Here is a 20,479-nt window from a genome sequence, read left to right as displayed (position 1 = left end):
CAGTGTGGATGCAGTCTGCTTTTCACAGCCGCCTGTAGCTACACATTCCCTACATGCCCCCATGTAGCGTAGCCTACCTAAACAGGGGTGTGTATATTTTATTCTATAAACACCCATCCTATTTTTTTATTATTACGTAAATGGGGGAGTGGCAGTAAGTCTTATATTAAGATTGCCTTACCAGTCCAGTTACTAAAAACATCCAACCCAGTTTGTAGCAGGGACTTAAAATTTGGCAGAGGATAGTCATGGGACCAGAAAGGCTGCACAATCAACCTTAAGTCTGGCATCTATTTAGCAGTTAAGTTCTCATCTGTGGAATATTAATAACACTCTTAACATAGGTTGTTTATTAGATATACATATATAGCATGACTGAAGTGTTGTCAGAGTAGTCAGGTAAGGAATAATGCTTTTGCAGATGAATATAAGGCAAAAATGTCAAATCATGCTCTGCTGACACTGAACTTTCTTCTGTTCCTTTTCCTCAAGCTCTAGTACCAGTGAGCCAGACTCCCCATTTTCCTCATGCTGTTTGTCTCATACTATCTCTGAGTGCCACCCAGTCCTATTCTCCTCATCCTGCATGACCTCACTCTCTCCCACTGCAGCAAACGACACCAGCAAAGCCTAAGAACCAGCAACCTTTGCAGCCCCAGGCCCATCTCCTTCCCTCTAGAGCCAGAAAAGCAGGCAAGGAGGACACCCTCGATGTCCCTTTGCCTTTGCTTGAGAGACAAAATATTCATATGCTTGTAGCTGATATGAGAGAAAGTCTCTTTGTGACTGTGTAGGAAGAATGCACCCATGACTTCATATCCCTAAGGAGCAGGGGCGGCTCTAGGCATTTTGCCACCTCAAGCACGGCAGGCAGGCTGCCTTCGGCAGCTTGCCTGTGGACCCTCCGCAGGCACACCTGCGGGAGGTCCGCCGAAGCCGCAGGATCAGCGGACCCTCCACAGGCAAGCTGCTGAAGGCAGCCTGCCTGCCGCCCTCACGGCGACCGGCAGAGCGCCCCCAATGGCTTGCCGCCCCAAGCACGCGCTTGGCGTGCTGGTGCCGGGAGCCGCCCCTGCTAAGGAGTCTTCTATTATAATGGAACTATTTTGCAACTTCTCCAAATGGTGAGAGGGTGCAGGAAATTGTGAGTGTGCATGGGATGATAGGGACACACCCAGAGAGAGAGATCGTAGGTAAGTGCATGTGTGATGCTAGAGCTCTGGTGCAGGATAGGCTGCGAGTTGTGGGTGCATAGTACTTCTGGAATAATGACTGATAGAGAACAAAAGTTCCTCATTCAATTTATAGCACATATACATCCCTGTTGGCTGGGATGCACTACGTAAGCCAGAAAGAGGCACAGGAAGTTGTCTGACCAACCCGGTGAATCCCTGGCTATGATACGCTGGGCCCTGCCTACTTGCCTGACTCCTGATTCACTGTTCTCAGCCTGTTCCTGTCTTCCTCATTCCAGACCCCCATCTGTTCTCAGTTCCAGCTTTCCTGCTTCACTCCAGGTCCCTGCTCCTATACCTACCCCTAACTCTGACTCTTGGGCTTGGCACCTTGTCTTACGTAGTACATCCCAGCCAACGGGTGGGGCTCCTTGGATGTATATGTGCTTGGCACCTGACTCTCATCCCAGCTTCAGCTCCAGGCGCCTGACTTTAACCATTAGGCATGATTGCCCATGCCTCAGCCACTACACTTAGGGCCAGATTCTACCTAGACCAAGAGCGGCAGGGAGCCTTCCATGCCCATTGTACAGAAGGTCCAGGCAGAGATGTAGTCCCTGCACTCTGTGGTAGAACCTGGGTGCCCATGAGGAATCAGAATGTCTCCTCTTTATTGCAGCCTTTGTTGATGCATATCACAGCTTTTCCCTATCAGTTTTTTAAGAAGAAAACCGAATTCCTTATTATTCTAATTCCTTCCACACACCCACATTGATTTGGAACACATTCCTCTTTCCCGCCCTCATCCCATGTGAGTGACTGCTCTGTTCCCAACCAGCTGGTATGGCATAGGTTTGGAGCAAGTTGGGGAGAAGAGTGCATAATGACTCTTGACCATTGTAGCTGGAGGGCTGGTAGGTAATTGCTTTTGCAAAGGACCCGAGATTTGCTTGAACTGGCCCTAATGGTTTATATTGACTTTAATGACAAAATAAAAATATATTTTAAGAAGTGTGCTATCAAAAATGCTCTACACACCACACAAAACGGCTTCTGATGCGTTTAGTTTCACTCCTGATGAAAATATCTAAAAATAGACATTTGCATATTTCTGGCCTAATCGTGCACACACACACTAGTGGATGCAGCACGAACTACTATGAGTATTCTAACTTATGTTAATAGGAATACCCCTTCCAGATAGTATTTGCAGAATCATTGCTGGCATATGGCATATGATGGCATATATTACATTGGTGCCATATATGCCATCATATGCCAGCAATGCCCCTCTGCCATGTACATCGGCCAAACTGGACAGTCTCTACGGAAAAGGATAAATGGACACAAATATTAGGAATGGCAATATACAAAAACCTGTAGGAGAACACTTCAACCTCCCTGGCCACACAATGGCAGATTTAAAGGTAGCCATCCTGCAGCAAAAAAACTTCAGGACCAGACTTCAAAGAGAAACTGCTGAGCTTCAGTTCATCTGCAAATTTGACACCATCAGCTCAGGATTAAACAAAGACTGTGAATGGCTAGCCAACTACAAAACCAGTTTCTCCTCCCTTGGTTTTCACACCTCAACTGCTAGAAGAGGGCCTCATCCTCCCTGATTGAACTAACCTCGTTATCTCTAGCTTGCTTCTTGCTTGCATATATATACCTGCCCCTGGAAATTTCCACTATATGCATCCAACGAAGTGGGTATTCACCCACGAAAGCTCATGCTCCAATATGTCTGTTAGTCTATAAGGTGCCACAGGACTCTTTGCTGCTTTTACAGATCCAGACTAACACGGCTACCCCTCTGATACTAAATACAGTAATGTGGCAGCAGTAGCCCCGGCAGCAGCTTGGGATATCTGCCCAGATATGTACCCACAACTTTGTACTCAAGTGGCTAGCCCTTCCTGTCACCCATACTACCACAGCTATGCAACTATTTTTAGCACACTAACTCGATGAAAGCTACTATGAGTATGTCTCCCTGAGCTGGGAATCACACCCCAGGCTCCAGACGTAGACATATTCTTAGTTTACTGTTCCTAGAGGCAAGTTGAAGAGAAGTATAATGTAACTATCAGAACAGTTAACTAATTCACCAGCTTTGTGCATGCTTGAACAGCATTGTTCTTACCTATTTTATGAAACAGATAACCATCTCTGACCTTTACTATCATTTGCATAATAAGCACAATTTAATGTGCTGTTACATTTCTTAATGGTCCATGTTTTAAGCTATCATTACAGGTGCCTGAAACTTCTTAACTGATGAGTATGCAATTAAAGATTAATATAATGAGCAAAATAATTAAGAACTAGACTTACATCTGCCTTATTTGAGTTATAATGATACCTCCACTGTTTGCCATGACTTTAAGAGACAGTCTGACTATAATCAAGTTTCTCATCATAATCCTTTGAGGATTTCTAGAGATGAGTTGAATTAATATCAGGAAGATATTACACATTTCTTCTTGGAGACATGTATCATGTAGTTGATTAAAGAAATCAGTGTTCAAGAAGGAGAAATGTCATTCTTAAAACATTTGCATAAGAATTTATACGAATAAAGGCATGAGTCTGAAGATCACAAAGGAAGTGGAACCCTTGTGCTCTGAATGAAAGTTAATATAGAAGTGCAAAATTGACACAAACAATAAAAATAGTATATGTGCTCATCATCATATAATGAACAAAATGAATATAATCTAAAGCCTTTATCCTGCAACTTCTTAATTTTACTCACATGAATACTTCCATTAAAGACAATAAGAATTCATGAAGACAATGGATGTACTCACGCATGTAAAGTTAAGCATATGCACAAGTGTTTGCAGGATTGAGGCTTAAAAGAAAGGCAGAGAGAAGACAAGATATACCAGGATGCTCAGAAAAAAGGACAAAATGGAGATTTCTGTTTTAACAACAGATTTACTTCTTCCAGGCCACAAAGAAAATGCGAGTTGTCTGCAAGGATTTGATCATGGAGAGGGTGTTGGCTTCTCATATTGAGATAGGGATAGCATGTACACATAGCATACTGTGTAGTAAAAGACTCAAAACTTTAAAACTATTTACATTCTGAAAGGCACATTTACATTTTCCAACTTATGTGCTTTTCCAATGTACTGAACAAAAGAAAAATGTAAACAATTTTATAACCTTATTACAGGATTCCCTGTTTATTTTACATATTATATCCTTACAGCTGAATAAAACAAGGATATTTCTGTAGTATATTTCTGTCATTCAAACTTTCCTCTCATTTTGTCATGATGTCATCCAAGTGTGTAGTTGCCCTTATTAAATCACACCACAGTATTGAATACTACCCCTCTGTAAACTGTACCCCACAACACCTGACTTTAGACCCCTTTCCCCTGCTTGCCAAACCCTCCTATATCACTCCTAAAAAGAGCCTCAACCTGATTTGCTCACCTTATATTCCGCCTCCAGAACCCTTCTGTATCCCCTTCTAGAAAGTGCCCCTCTCACATCCAAATTCTCTAGCTAAATGTCTTGGTCACTTTCCCCTCCTGCAATTCCTCTGACAAGCACCAGGAGCCAACCCTTCTCTTATGCACCTCATTCTCCACACAGCTGCTAAACCTTCTCCGTCTTCAGCAAGTGTCCTGACCCTATTCTCTTCTCCTGCCTGGCTATTAAACTCCCTGTTTCCAGGCCTCATGACCTGAGACTTCAGCAGCTCTCTAAGAGTTAAAACTTGTTCAGCTGATCTTGAACAGTTCATTTCTCCCAGTAGAAAATAAGATTCTGTTTTCTACAAAAGCTTTTCAGCCATTACTGGTATTCTGACCATTGTACTAACTATAGCCTTATAAACAAGCAATAAAAATGAACACACTATAAAAAGTACTGGCTGATTCCTGCCTTGCTTTCATTGGTGCCTCTACGAGATTCACTTAATGAGAAAGTAAAGTTAAATCAGGTTGCGCTATTCTGCAGATTTAATTTCTTATTAAAAAAAACACTTAAAAAAATTCTCACAGCTCAGTGCACCAGTTTGCTTTTTAGAAGTTCTCATGTTTTTACAGTTTACTTTGATAGTAACATTAGAGTTGAGACATATGTTGTGTCTGAAGACTTAGAATAGATGTTATCAATTATCAAAATTTTCATAGGCACAAACATAGTTTCAAAGTCAATATGGGTTTATAAAGGGCCTACACATTCCGGCTAACAGCAGATTAGATTGGCGTACCATTCCCTTGGTGAGGAAGGAGAGTCGAATATTGCCTCAGGAAAAGGTGGGCTGAGATTTTCAATGGGACCATTCAAAACCTGAAGGAGTAATTGTCATACAGAATTACTCCTGTTACGAGAGAGAGTTTTTGAGGTTGGAGAAGGAGTTCAAATCCAGCTTGAATTAATAATGGCCAGAAGTCATTAACATGTGCTAGTTGTTTCATGAGATATCCCTGAAGCCTCAAATCATTACTACAAACAGCACCCTTATTTACAGGATCAAAGGGTGCTATTGTAATAATGATTTGGGGTTTCAGGGAAAGGATGATGGATTGTACTGACACAGCAACGGAATTACTCTCTAAGCCCAAAAGACAGCCCGTTTCATTTCAGGCTGGTGCACACTGATTAGTCTGACAATGGCACTGTCATGTTGTACTTACTATGTGAATAAACAGAGGACCTCAGTCTTCATGACTGTCATTCTAGCACCATTCAGAAGACTTATTTTCCCTGGAAATATTTATAAAAGATTAGCCCACAAATCAGTCTTGCATCTGGCCAATACATTGATGGTCCTATCACAAAGACTTAATCTAAACATAAGAGGCCTCCTATATAGACAGAGCAGCAACAGCATAGCAGACAACAGGTGCTGAGGATAGCTCAGTGGTTTGAGCATTAGCCCAGGGTCATGAGTTCAATCCTTGAGGGGACCACTTAGGGATCTGGGGCAAAAATCACTACTTGGTCTTGCTAGTGAAGGCAGGGGGCTGGACTCAATGAAAAAAAAAGACACTTTCTTTTTATCCAGGGGCGGCTCCAGGCACCAGCATGCCAAGTGCGTGCTTGGGGCGGCAAGCCACGGGGGGTGCTCTGCCAGTCGCCGCGAAGGCGGCAGGCAGGTTGCCTTCGGCATCATGCCTGCGGAGGGTCTGCTGGTCCTGTGGCTTGGATGGACCTCCTGCAGGCATGCCGCCGAATCCGCGGGACTGGGGACCTCCCACAGGCAAGCTGCCGAAGGCAGCCTGCCTGCCGTGCTTGGGGAGGCAAAATACCTAGAGCCGCCCCTGTTCTTATCTGACCGTAGTCTAGGTACACTAGCTCAGAGGCATTTATTATGGCTAATCAGGAAAGTATTCAATTGTGTGGAAAAGGAGGCAGCCATCCTCTGTTAAACTTTGAATTTGCTATGCTCTGAAAGAATATCTGTTTTGGAGGAAGGAGGTCACTACACAATGTTTGAATAAAACTGACATGACAGAGGCTCACTAGGAGTTAGGAAAAGACCCTGAACTTTATGACTCAAACTTTATTCAGAACTCATTTGCATTTGTATTTGATATATGAACTGTGTGGCCTTTCAGGCCCCCTGTGCTGATGCAATTGCATCTGTGCTGTGGATTTTATTTCTAAAGTTCATAGCATATATTAGAGTTGATTCTATAACTCTATTTAAGGCCATGAGTACAGCATGAAATAAAATTTGGTAAGCCAATTTGCAAATGAAAATTAATACTATTGTAGGGAGATTCTAGTTATTAATATGACTATTGAAGTCAACACCAGAAATGATCATGGTATTTCATTACCAGCTCTAGAAGTGTGTTTGGGCTATTCTCTGCATAGGAAAATGAATATAAAGATGTTAATTAAATCTTGACAATTAGATTACAAACCCAGAGCGCCAGTTCTGTCACCATTATTCATGTTATATACAACCATACTCCACAACTGATCTCACTGAAATCAATGACACAGCTAGCATAGAAATACATTACTCTACAGGAGTAGTGATTTAATTGAGCCCATAAATATTTGAATGCTTGATAACTTAATTTATGTAGTAAATGTTTTTGACATGTATCTTTACCATCCTTTACTATTAAGAGTTAGTTATATGACCACAGTTATAGCTAATGTGACCACCACATCAACACATATGCCATATTTTTATATGTATGAATCAAAATTATTTTAATTCAAACCTGCATGATAAATATGTCAGATGAATTGAGAAGTGGCTGAAGGTCCCTAGATAAAAGGTAATGATAAATAGCAATGTATTGAGTTGTGGGCAGGAGTAACGGGTTACCCTCCGGTATTCATGTTAAATTTGATTTGGGCTGACATCCCTATTAATACTCTGCAAGTGAGAATAAAAGGAACATTAAGAAAACCAAGAACTAAATTGGAACTTAACACTGGCCAAAAAAAAAAAAAGATTAAATCTGAAAACATGTAAACGAATACATTTAGAGATTAATAATCCCACTCTCCTAAAAAAATATTAATTGCAATTGACAAAATTGGAAAGTGTTAATATCAAGAGAGATTTAGGTGGGTTTAGTGGAGGGCAAATTAGATACAAGTTTGCAGTGTGATAGGCTAGAAAACCTGACAGCTTTTTGTTGCATATGCAGAGGCAGTTGTCTAGCCTGGATTTTATAAAGCATTCATCACCATGGTCTGGGCAATTTACAAAGGCATCCTGGAGCAGAGAAACCATATCTGTGCTTTATTGCAGGATGTAATCATACCTTAAACACAGCGCAGTTAGTTCTCAGTTCCTCACGACCAGAAACTTATACAGATATGTCCCACAAAAGCATCAGAAATACTTAGGAGGTTGGTGGGATTGATTTACTAGGAAAAGTTAAAATAAAACAAAACAAAATAAAATAAATGTGTAAAGTTAAGCAATTAATGAAGGAGGTCATGAGATAAGTCTTTAGCTCTCTGGTAGGGAAACACCAAGTGGGAAAGGAATAATTTTGAGTTCTATAAAGAGACATTACTGGGAGTAATTGGATACAACTAAGTAAATGAAAATGTAGGATCAACGTTAGAACTTCCTGACAGTGAGCTCTATGATGTAATTATGGAATGTTCTCCACAAGGAAAGCTAAGGTCACTCGGGACATTTAAAATTAGACTAGTCAGTCTAATTTTACAATAAGGAATACTTGCATTTAGCTGTGAGATGGCCTAGAATATGACCTAATGGGTCTTTTCTGTGTCTAACTTTTATGAGGTAAAGGAAATCAACTAAAAACTGACATGGGATTGGGAAACTTCATAACCTGAATGCTTACATCCAAACGCACTTTCCAAATAATTTCTTCTACCTTTTTCTTCCCCTTACTGTGATTATGGATGACAATTTGCAGACCATTCACTCTCAGCTATAGGAAAAGTCTAATTCTGCAAGCTTTTTAAGCAATACTTTATTCTTTTCTTTACACTTAGAAAGAATAATCATACATTTTAAAAGAGAATATGAAAAATTATATGGAGAGCTGACAAAAAAAAATCACATTGAGTCTGAAATATTAAAGTTCTTTCCATTGGGGAAAACAACCTGTTTCCCTTTAAGAAAGTCAATTATAGATGGTAAAAATACACCCTTGATATATAGCCTAAACCACGGCTAATGTAAATTTGAGTGAACATAAAGACAGCAAAACATTTTGTACATTATTAAGAAAGAGCAGAAAAAAAGCACAAAATTCAGTCCATTGAAGCAGCCACAGATTTAACTCTATTAAGGGCTACAATCTATTCAAAAATTACATTTTAAATTATTTTATTTTGTTCTTTGAAAAATACTAGTTGCAGTCTTATTTTTCTGAGTTGATTTTCACACCACGACAATAATAGGTTTCCACATCCATATCCTTATGTCTCCCACTTCCTCATACACACACTTTGCTGACCAATAAGTTACATTCTTATGAATGGTGTGTGAATTCCATATCAGCAGCTATGATATGAAGAAACAAAACATGTAATGTTCAGGTGAGTTTGGCATGGCACAATAACTTATGCGTGAATCTATATTAAAAAACATCTTGCAATTGCGTGTGCTGCTGAAGGCTGCTCCTGTATGCTGAAGGATCTGCTGGCAAGACAAATTAGAACATCTATCGGACCTGCAGACCTTCCATCTAGGTGCTTCTATGAACATCTCTCAAACATTCATGAATTTATCATCACAGTATCCCCATGAGGTAAAATCTATGCCTTTCACATCCTGAGAATAGGACGCTCTATATGGGGTATGTTGTAGAGGCCATCTAGAAACTCCAAGTAGTGCAGAATATGGCTTCCATTTTGGTAGTGGTGCATCTCACAGAGAACACATTAGCCCAGTGCTCAGCAAACTGCAGCAATTGCCAGTGGGTTTGCTGGTTGGGTTTAAATGCTTTCTTTTATCTTTGAGGTTGCCTTTATGGGGAGATTTACCAGTATAATTATAGTACTGTAGTTTTTTTGGAGCAACTCCCCATGTGGACACACCTATTCCAGAATAAGTATCCAAATGGGGAGTTATATCAAAGTAACTATAGTTCTATAATTATACTGGTCAATTTTCCCACATAGAGAAGTCCTTAGGAAGCTTTAAATAGCTTGGGACATGGGTACCTCAAAGCCCACCTCTCCACAGTTGCAATCAGTGAAAGTACTTGAACTAGGACCCACTCATTTTAAAAGAGAGGGGGCTACTGACAAGACATTCTCCATGATGGGCCTTAAGCTTTGGATTCACTTCCCTACCATCATCCTTGATCAGCCAGAACAAGGATTTGTCAGCCTGCTGGACATTCTGCAAAGTCAATCTCTTCTCTTGGGCATTTGAGGAGGAGGAAGGCTAGCAATGTTGGATAATTGCATTGTTCAGTAGCATATGCAAAATATTCACCAATCAGGAAAGTGATCAGTACAGCTCCCAGGATAAGATTTAACTTTAGACGTCTGTTCATTTTGAATAGCCCTTCAATATCACACAAATCTTTGCCAGGTCTTCAATCTGTATTTCCACAGAGAAGGAAGCAATATTGGCTCAGAGTTTCTGGCATCAGTTTCTCTGCCCTTATGATCTAGAGTTTGATAAATTGCCTCCTGCAGGGTGTCAGCTAGGTTAGGCTGCAGCAGGGAAATAAAACAGTATGGAGGAAAAGAAATGGTTAATTTTTTTTAAAAGGCTGAGAGACACTCTCGCAAACACCATTTCAGTTAAGAAATACTTGAAACATAACGCTGGGACCACAGAAGACCTTCCCTTATGTAGTGCTTTGATATTATTTCAAGACTGCCTCAGTCCTAGGTTTATTAACATCTTAAATATCTTTTCTTTATAAAAACAATAAAAAATAAACTTGTTAAGTAGCTGGAATCTAGCACAACCTCTCTCTGGCTATTCACAAATCCCATAAATCTGCTTGCTACTTCTCCTATCTCAAGCATGAGTCAGGATGCACAGAGATAACAAGGAGGAGGAAATGGCCTCTAGAAAGACATTTTCATCTCCAGAGGGTATGTTATGTTTATTCATAAAGATAATAATATAAGCCATACTTGAAAAGGAAGGCAGACAGATTACTTTTGGTAGACACATAATGCACGATCCTCCCTGCCCTTCAGTTGTTGCATGTGTCCTCTCAGGGGAAATAACAACACACGTTTAGGGAATAGCAGATACTTGATCAGAATTCAAGTCACATTGGAACATCTGAATCCAAAAAGACTGTCAAAACTGGACTTGGTTACATTTCGTCAAGAACTCTGGGACAGACTCTGATCTCAGTGGATAATTGAAGTCAGTGGTGTTAATCTGGATTTACAATGGTGTCACAAAATCAATCACCTAATTGCAGTTCATCTTGGACTGTCAAAGACATAATGCAGCTTACTGTAACACTATAACATGCTAAATAATAAAAAAATAAAATCACCTATGTGGAATTCAAACCTATATCTTCACCAGTTAAAAAAAGAGGTAATTATCTACAAATATTCTAATAATTACATACTTTGAAGTACACAGAGTGAATATTAGCAGTTTAAAAATCTATTAAATCAAACCTTTGCTATTCCAGAATAAACTGATAAAGTGACAGTGCTCCATTTTACTGTGACCTTAAGAATGTACTCTGCAACAGGAAGTGTTAGGAAGTAAGGATTTTAAACCTGATTGAAATTAAGACGCTGGTAAGAATTTACATAGCAATCTTCCTGTGTGTTCAGTATTGATTCCCTTTCTACATATTTTTATGCTTAGACTTTTTTTGGGAAGTACCTCAAGGAGCTTGTAAGTTTATGATGAAAAAGCATCCAAAAGTTCTGGTACTTATTCAGCCTCTAAGGTCTAGAAATTGGTCTGGGAGTCCCAGAAGACTAGGCTCTCTCTTGAATTTTCTAATCTGTTCTTGTTCCAATTGGGTCACAAATTTGATGAGAATCATCTCTCATTTAGAATGTCCATGATTCCATTGCTGGCCATGGCCAAAGTCAGAAATTGCAGAGCACGTGAGAATGGAAACAGAAAAGTTAACTGAACTTATTCCACACTCTATAAAGGCCTACTTGGAGTACGAAGAAAAAGTTTGACTCATTACTAACTTTACCCAAACCATAGCTGCCACAGTTTAGACCAATAACATTTTCTAATTGGCTATTGAGTTCTGATTCTGGGGTTACACCTCATCTCCAAAATTGTTTTTTGAGACTTTCAAAGCAGTCCAGGGCATTCAGAGGCACATCTTCCAAAAATTTTAATAGAAGACACGTGGCTTAATATCCTTCAATGTTTAACATAACAATTGTAAGAAAAGATGGCTTCCCAGTCTAAGTTAGTGTTACTTTATAGCAGCTAGGACCCTCACAACAGAACAACCAAACAACTAATTGTTAATGAGGACCACTGATGAAGGGGAGTTGCAAGCCTTCACTGTAGACTTCTCTCCTGGAAGATACAATGCTGTTGCTAACATTCTGAGGTTACATATATAAAGCACAATATCCCAATAATATTTTTGCAGCTCTGTTTGTCATATGAATGGATTTACCATTTGACCACTTCTGACATCTTTGTCCAGGCTTAGATCTGTATAGAACTGCATTTTCTCGGAGTCACGTAAGCTCTCAACAATTCCTGTTTAAACCCATTTTAGAGGGAGCAGTTATTATGCTGTTACTAATGCATACACTGTTGTGCTAAGAGCCAACCTGACATTGCTTCATCTGGCTAAAGCTCTACTAGCTATCAAGCATTCATTAAACTTTGCTTTTACAGTTTCATAGTTCATTTTTCCAGCAGCTCTAAGTGACAAACCTCATCTGCCTCATCACTCAGACAATAAATAAGGATGTTTATTTGTTCTTCATCAGAGAACTCTTTTGATTACTTCCCTGATGAAAATGTTTTATCCCTGTAGTGACTTGGTGAAGTCATAAGCTCGGGTTGCACAATATTTAATATTATATTTTTGCAGTTCAAATCCCTTCTATGTTGTCACTGTAAAAAATATACAAAGCTACTCAGATTACTTAAGAAACTAGGTAAATTCACCTTTGAAAGCATAAAGTGATATCTCTTTCAGAGAGCTAAACAACAGATCACCCTCTCTCATAAAAATGGACATTTATTGCAAGCATAACAATACAAGCCACAGTCACCAGCCTGGCTGCCTTTCACTCCCTGAAAACTTATGGTTATCCTGAGGCTTGATGGGAAACTTAATACCAAGTTTTACTATGGATTGCTTTTTCAGCCATCAAGATATTTGCAAGGATGTTGCACTGTGTGACTTCAGAATGATACAGTTCAGGAGAATGCAGTAATCACTGTGATAAAAACAGATCAGAGTTTGAATACTCAGCTGATATGCAAATATCTAAGAAGAAGTTAAATAAAAGACTTTGGATTGTCTGGTCAGTACCCGAACTAACCATTCCCCCCTCTCCAAACAACCTGGGGCTGCACCAAATATCTGCTGTTAGTATCACTGCTGAAATAGAAAACACTCTCCAGAAATGTGATAAATGGGATATGATGAAAGAGTATGAAGGAAAAATATTATTCTGTTGCAGAAAATCAACCCATTCAAAAATAAACAAATTCACAGGATTATCTTTATACTTTTCCCTGACTTTCTCTAGGTCACTACTAGAGTCACTATTTCCCTTTTCAGATGGGTAGAAGTAGTTCATATTCTTAAAATAAATTTGTTGGGCAGTTATTGTGACACTCCCTGGCACTTATCAGCTTTATAATGACTTACATAATATTACCATGCTCCTAGATATAAACACTGTGATCATCTGACGATCACTCAAAAACAAAATTAACAAAAATGTTAATTTATCAGAGCAGCTGAAAGGGTAAGGAACCCAGGACTACAACTTAGAGAGAGCTTCCGTATTATTTAACTTATAACTGATATAATTCAAAGTAAAATTTCACAGCGTGGTCTGTTCTAAGACTAAAAATGCAGGAGGGGCATCAGAAAAAGGAACAGTGACCTATTTCTACCCAGTTTCAAACCAGAGACATTTCACATGTTAGGTGAACATGATCACTACTACACTACGGGGCTTCTCCTTTTTTGCCACAGACTTTGCCAAATGCACAGGAATGTTTTCTCTATCTACAGAAGCTCCCTAATGCAATGTCTATATCTATGGCCTTCCTGCTCACAAAGTGGTCATGCCCCCGCCCAAGGCTGACACAGCGCGGAGTGCATGTGACATAGTGACCTGGCTCAGGCAGGATCGCTAGCGAGGCATGATACTTTTGCCGTTAAGCAAACACAGCAATTCTTTCCTGGCCTCTCCCACTAAATGCCTCCATGCATTAGGCTGTGCCCTATCAGTGCGGGAGGACTGCATGAGCTCGGAAAACATGTCATCGCATGTGTGTTTTTTTCACCTTCTAATCTGCGATAACCTCAGGGACGGAGATGATAGGGGGAGTGTAGAAACATTCTGGGGGGGCTGCATGGTCACCTGTGCTGCTGAGTTCACCACGATGGCAAAACAGGAAATGAAATGCAAAAGTTCCCAGGGATTTTCCTGTGTACCTGGCTAGTGCATCTGAGTTCAAAGTGCTGTCCAGAGCAGCGACAATGGAGCACTCTGGGATAGCTCCTGGAGGCCAATACCATCAAATTGCGTCCACACTACCCCAAATTCAACCCGGCGATGTCAGTTTCAGCACTAATCCTCTCATTGGGAAGTACAGAAATCGATTTTAAATAGCCCTTTAAGTCGACAAAAATGGCTTCGTTGTGTGGATGGGTGCAGGGTTAAATCGATGACACTTATCTTTCCCTCTAGTAATCTGCCTCACTGACACGCTACCAGACAGCTATATGCCATACAGTGACCAGGAATTATGTGTGTCAGGGAAACAGGATAGTAAAAAGAGGTGGGGTGTTGCTTAGGTAGATGGTGTGATGCTGGCAGACCAGGCCATGTCAGAGTGTATTCAGGACAATTAACCTGTGTATTAGATCAAAGCAATTGTTCATTGTATAAGTGTTTTGGGTGTTTAAACTTTAATAAAATGAATGGGATGTGACATGCACTGTTTTAACTTATATGTGTCCTGTCATAATGTATTAACAAACATTTACAGTGTAAATACTCCTGTAACTAAATAACTCATCAAAGAAGCCTTGTGGAATACTAATGAAGGACTGTATCTGATTAGCCATTGTGTGTGATAACTGGAGGTCAGAGACTCAAAGTGCATTCTTCACTTGTCATTAAAGGAAAAGCCCAGAGGTAGACAGACTGTCGGCTTATCTTCTGTCTGACGATATAAGAAAGGATTAAAAGAAAGATCCTTCATCGCTGAACTTTTGGGACTCTTACAGGGAAGTGTATCAAGTGCAAAGCACAGATCCTCAGAGACAATCTGGGTGCACTGAAAGACTTTTGGGAGACTGGAAGTTTATTACATCACTGCTATCATTTGGAATTACAAACTATGATTCACCTGTACGTACATTTTACCTGCTTTAATCTCAATAACCTCATTCTTTTTCTTAGCTAATAAACCTTTGGTTAGTTTATTACAGAATTGTCTGCCAGCATTGCCTTTGGTGTGAGATCCAGAGCACCAATTGACCTGGTCTAAGTAACTGGTCTCTTGGGACTGGGAGAAACCTGATGTAGTGTGATTTTGGGTTTAAGTGACCTTTTATCACAAAGGCCAGTTTGTCTGGGTGGCAAGATAGACTGGAGAGCCTAAGGGGACTGTCTGACTCCCTGGTAAAACTGGTATAGTGATCCAGGAGTTCACATTTGTTACTGGTTTGGTGAAATCTATTTACAGATCACACCACCAGCTTTGGATATCTGCACTGTTTCTGACAGAAGACCCTGAGGAAGACACTCACAATTGTGAGCCACTCCACACAGCGTGACAGATAGGTTCATCAGTGTTGTGCATGTTATTCTTGCTATGGTGGTAAAGTTTTACCAAAGCAGTAAGTTTCATATCCCATCTCATTTTAAGCTTCCTTCTTTAATATGGCTCAAATACTATTATGGTGGAGGTCATGCTAGTACCTAGATAGATAGTTAGCTTGTATTCTTCATTTTGGATCTTTTCTGCACTATTTTTGGCCTCAGCAGATGCCCTAGATAGCATTTAAAAATCTAATAACCAAGTAAACAGATTGTATAATAAGGAAACTCATTTACCTAAGGAAAAGAGCTGAGCCACTATTCTCAAATTTATCATTTCTAAATAGTGGTCTGAATTGCCAGAAACTCTGCCAATGGTTTAAGAAGTGAACATGACTTTGAAATACCTACAATGTTGTTTTGTTAATGTAAACCCCTCTGGAACTGGTTGTTCCTAATATATTACATTAACTCTCTCAGGGTACGTCCAGACTACCCGCCGAATCGGCGGGTAGCGATTGATTTTGCAGGGATCGATATATCACGTCTCATCTAGACACGATATATTGATCCCTGAACGCGCTCCCGTTGACTCCGGAACTCCACCGGAGCAAGTGGCGGTAGCAGAGTTGACAGGGGAGCCGCGGACATCGATCCTGAGCGGTGAGGACGGGAGGTAAGTCGGGATAAGATACTTCGACTTCAGCTACGGTATTCCCGTAGCTGAAGTTGCGTACCTTACCTCGACACTGCCCCCAGTGTGGACCAGGCTTAAGTGACTTACCCCTGGACTACTGCAGCTCAGGACTCCATTTCTCAGATTGGCTACAGTCCAGAGCAGAGACAGAGCAAGCTGGAAGCTACTACCATAACTAATCATAAGCCAGGGTTTGGTTTACTTTCACGTTTTGCTGTTGTTCGAGTGAGGCAGAGAAAGAAGCATCACAGCCTGAAAGTTCCCCATTAAACGTCACATTCTTACCCAAAGGGCAACTTTGAACTCTGTTGGTGGTAACTGGGTAGTTGAAAAGTGACAGTCCAATAGCGATCAGCAACCCAGGAGGCTGGGGAGCGATTCCAGGTCAGGCTACCAAGAGTCAGCCTAACTTTCCATTGGACTCCACACCACGGAGCCTCAGGCCAATACTATCTTTTTACGGGATGAAGACCTTGCAAAAAATCCCATGTCTATTTATTTTGATTATGAAAGGTTTAAGCTGGCCAACAGTTACAGCACCCATCAAAAGACTCTCTCTCAACTTGCAGTCTGCCTAGGCAGGTAGCGGTAGGGAGCCAGGACATTGGGCCTGTTGTAAATGGTAGTAGGTTGGGGGTTTAAGGTATTGTTAATATTTTATTATTCTACTTACTGTTTTTTTTTATCCATCATCCTTTGTTCCCTGTACCTAATAAAGTTTTCCCTGTTGTGATATTGTTATTTTGATGATTGTGATAAGAATTTTATTCCTTGTATACTGGACTACAATTATAACATACTACTGGTAAACATTTTCCCAGGGCACAGTGACCCTTGTGATCCAGGCACTAGGAAGGTTTCCGCTTTGGATGAAGGCACCAGGTGCTAAGGTAAAGAACCCAGGACCCATACCCCTGAGGGGAGAAGCTGCTCCAAGCAGCAGGCAAAGTTATTCTAATCTGTGACAGTTTTATCAAGTATTTCTAACAACATCCTATACTTATACTTGCCTACTACATAAGTACTTCGGTCATTCAAAAACCTTTCAATGGGATTTAGGGCCTATATCATTTAGAATTGCCTGTTATAAATATATCAGTAAAAAAGTCACCCTCGCCCCCCACAACCAACCAACTTAGTTATACTAGTACAAAAACTGTGTGTAGATCAGGCCGTAGGGGCTTTTGAGTATTTTACCCTATGTCTGCTTAGTTTTGAGACTATGTAAATATAATCCCATTTGTTCATTAAAACAAGGAGTCCGGTGGCACCTTAAAGACTAACAGATTTATTTGGGCATAAGCTTTCGTGGGTGTTATGCCACATTGTCAACACAGTTGCAGTTCTGTTGTAAATTATATGTTTCTGCATTCAATAGTTATCTTCAGTAGTTTGCACCCAGACATTTTTTCATGATCAGGGAACATAAATATCTTCAGCAGATGAATAATATGTCAAATGAAGCAGCACTTGATAGCATTAATCCACTTTTATAGAAAAAAATCAATAGCTCTTGGCAGACGATCTAATCTTATCGCTCATTGATGATGATTCTTGCTCATAAGACATTTCTGAAAAAAGTCACGTGGCATGATCATCTAATGTTTTATCGGGCTAAATCACATTTTGGAGCCATAAGGTTCAAAAAAATACATATCCAGCAGTTAAGGGCTTCCTAACATGGACAGATACATTTGATGCTAGAAACATTTTACACATAGATGTATATAATTGTGAAATTAATCAGCAATTGATACATTTCAAACACTGGCCAGAATCTGATACTGATTTTTAAAATGATCTCTCACTATGCCTACTGTGAACTCTCCACCATATCTGTGCAGCTGCAGTGAACTTACAGAATTGCTGGAGAGAATCTAGGTTCAGAAGCAACAGTCTTACCTGAAGCTTTTTATTACAATAATGTTTCATGGTAGGGCAGCCAGTATGGTATAATGGATAGAACATTGGAAAGGAGGTCAAGAGACCAGGGATCCATTCACAGATGTGCCTATGATTTACTGTGTTACTTTGGACAAATCACTTCACTTCAGTTTCCCTTCCCAGCCTTCGTCTATTTAGATTGCAAACTCCTTGGGGCAGGAGTTGTCTCTTACTTTGTGTATATGCATTGTCTTTCACAGTGGGATACGGATCTAAGCTGGTGCCTCTTGGCACTACCATTATACAAATATAATAATGCTGTTCATTATGAACCTTAGATTAGATTATTTAAAAGTAGAGAATTCATCAGATCTTTCTTACTTTCCTCTTTCTAACCCTCTATCAAGTATAAATGTACTGCAAAGTTGTTGTTCTCCTACTACCTATATTACAGAAATAAAAACCTGAACACTTACCTTAGGGAGCTACTGTGCTGAGCTTCTGCTGTATCCCAGGAGAAACTACCACCACTTGCTCACTGCTGGAATACACCATCTTGGAATCATGTTATTGCACATACCCAGTGCTGCTAATTTATATTTTCACACAGCTCCACATAGTGGCAGAAATGATGTATAGTTGCTTCATATTGAGTTGCAATGAAGAAGTTGCAAAATATTGGTTTGGGTTATTTGTTTTCCTATCTTTTGTTTTGTCCTATGAGTGGGTGGTGTTGGAGTTCTCTTGTTCCTGCTGGCCACACAAGGATGAAGGGGATGGGGTTATTCATTTAATGATTTAAACACATTCTGTGGAGAAACAATGAAAAGGCAAAGTACGTTGATAAGCTCCCTAAAGAAAGCCATCATCCATTATGGCAATAGAAGATATCCCTCCACTAAATGTTCTGCAAATGTTTGTCCATAAAATTCTTGCATGAAAAATCTTCCTCCTTACCCATCACCGTCCATCTCTGAGGTAGGGTTGCCACTTCCAAGACGCAGAAAAACTAGCCAGTGCCTACCCCACCACCGCAAAAAAAAAAAAAAAGTCCCTGCCCTCCCCCCCACAACAAAAAGGGTCCTAGTACCAACTAAAGCTAATTATAAAACATTTTAGTAAGAGAACCATTTTCCACACCCCGTCCCCCCCCAAAACAAACAAAAATACAATATATGTATTTTATGTTATTTTATCATTTTTCTTATCTTATGCTATCATGGCGCTGCAGTTCAGACAATGGGGTGAGAACTATAGAATGCTCCAGCATGTTCCAAATGAAGAAAAAAACCCAAAACAAAATGGCACATCAAATCTTTTAACCAGCAAGGCAGTACAGAAATTGGCCAGGCTGGTTAAAAGCCAGCCAGGTGGCAACTCTAAAGTGAGTAGGGGAAGCATAGTATAGCAGAATAGGAGTGATGTGTTCAATATTCACTTACAAAATCTATTATTAGTAACAATTTTTAGCCAAACTAGTTTAATAAGATGAAAGCCTTTAAAACCTGTTGTTTGGCAAGAAGAGGTGGGTGGGTTTGGAAAGGGAGGAGTTGATAGGTCTAGTTCTGGGACATTTTCTTTATTATTGACTTGAATGTGCACAGTGCTGTTGGAATCAAGAATTGTTTTAGGAAATTGCGTCAGGACACTGTGGTTCTGGTGAGTCATGCATTTGACCATGAGGCTCTAAGACCCTGATTCAGCAAGGTACTTAAGCATGTGTCTGATGTTAAGCACAGCAGTAGTGCTATTAAAGTCAATAGGACTGCTCAGATGGGTAAAATCAAGCATGTGCTGAAATGGGGCCTAAGGCTGTTGAAGAGGCACTAAATTGTCACTTGTATTTTCCTGTCTGCAGTATCCTTGGGAATAGTTTCTCTTCACTGGGGTTTATCCTTATTAAAATTGCCACAGTGACTTTTTAAAAAAAAACCAAACATGCGTTTTTTTATGCTGAATTTTTTCCAGTTTTGTAGCTCTTCCTTTCCTCCCTCCAACCCCTTTGCCACTAAAAAAAGGGAGAAAGAGGGAAATGAAAGGGGGCAGGGTATTGAGGTGGGTTGTCAAAAAGGAAATTTTGAAATTTGGGGGTTTTTTTAGCTAAAATTTCTTTTTTTGAAAACTAGGTCACTTTTCCACAAAAATATTGACCAGCTAAACTATAACCACTTTGAAGAAAGAAAGAAAGAAAGAAAGAAAGAAAGAAAGAAAGAAAGAAAGAAAGAAAGAAAGAAAGAAGAGGGAATGTGGAATTTCATTTTAGTTTTGATTGGAAGATTTAATCTTGGCCTTAACATGTTCATCCTCTTTC

The 20,479-nt window shown here is 40.0% G+C and overlaps 1 long non-coding RNA gene across 1 annotated transcript in view; it reads right to left on the bottom strand.

Moving 5' to 3' along the window:
* The window catches only part of LOC123364841, a 169,658-nt gene extending 150,821 nt beyond the window's left edge, over nt 1–18,837 (bottom strand). Inside the window, exon 1 of the long non-coding RNA XR_006577298.1 lies at nt 18,645–18,837. This is a non-coding gene — a long non-coding RNA (uncharacterized LOC123364841). The remainder of the gene's footprint in view (nt 1–18,644) is intronic.
* Nucleotides 18,838–20,479: the final 1,642 nt, after the last annotated feature.

Source organism: Mauremys mutica, chromosome 2 (assembly GCF_020497125.1).
Source record: "Mauremys mutica isolate MM-2020 ecotype Southern chromosome 2, ASM2049712v1, whole genome shotgun sequence".
Classification (NCBI taxonomy): Eukaryota; Metazoa; Chordata; order Testudines; family Geoemydidae; genus Mauremys; species Mauremys mutica.
Note: the sequence above shows the minus strand (reverse complement) of the source record. Positions and strands in the feature narration are given on the sequence as shown.